The sequence below is a fragment of the Gavialis gangeticus genome, unplaced genomic scaffold (genome assembly GCF_001723915.1).
Source record: "Gavialis gangeticus isolate Ggan-Ray unplaced genomic scaffold, GavGan_comp1, whole genome shotgun sequence".
Taxonomy (NCBI): Eukaryota; Metazoa; Chordata; order Crocodylia; family Gavialidae; genus Gavialis; species Gavialis gangeticus.
The window spans coordinates 16,642,172-16,642,621 of record NW_017728995.1 but is presented as its reverse complement, the minus strand read 5'-3'; the positions used below and the strand labels follow the sequence as shown (position 1 = coordinate 16,642,621).

Sequence of the window (450 nt, the reverse complement as noted above, 5' to 3'; positions counted from 1 at the left end):
CCGCCGGCAGCCCGGAGCCCGGCGGGCGCTTTGTGCCTGGCTTTCCCCGGAGATGCTGCTTCCAGCCGCTTGAAGGATTTTTTTTTGTTGTTGTTGTTTCCTCCCTCCCCTCCCTCCTCCCCTCCCTTGGCTCGGAGGCGCCCAGGGTTCAGGACTCAGTGCCCTGGGAGACAGAAGGTAAGAGGCGCGCCTGCTGCTAGTGCGACTCGTCCCGGCCAGCTCGCGGCACCCCGGGCACTTTCCCCTGGGGACCCGGCGTGTCCTCGCTGCTGGCTCTGGCGGGACAGTGCCCGGGCCCCCTCCCCTCCCCTGCCTTCCCCGCCTTGCAGTGTCTGGGACCGGGGGTGGGCGGCGGGCGCGGGCGGGGGCTTGTCTGAGCGCCCGGCTCCGTCCTCGGCATCCGGACGCGATGGGGCGCGCTGCCCACCCCCTCGCCGGCCGGCCGGCGGG

General features: G+C 72.4%; 1 protein-coding gene across 6 annotated transcripts in view; it reads left to right on the top strand.

The window, feature by feature from the left end:
- Nucleotides 1-450, top strand: part of MECOM (MDS1 and EVI1 complex locus) — a 586,635-nt gene that overhangs the window by 515,701 nt on the left and 70,484 nt on the right. The window contains exon 1 of one of the 6 annotated variants that reach the window (XM_019503262.1): nt 7-177. The exons of the other annotated variants lie outside the window; for them this stretch is intronic. The gene's annotated coding sequence lies outside the window, so the exon portion shown is untranslated. Of the gene's footprint in view, nt 1-6; nt 178-450 lie in introns of those variants that run through there. 6 annotated transcript variants of the gene reach the window in all.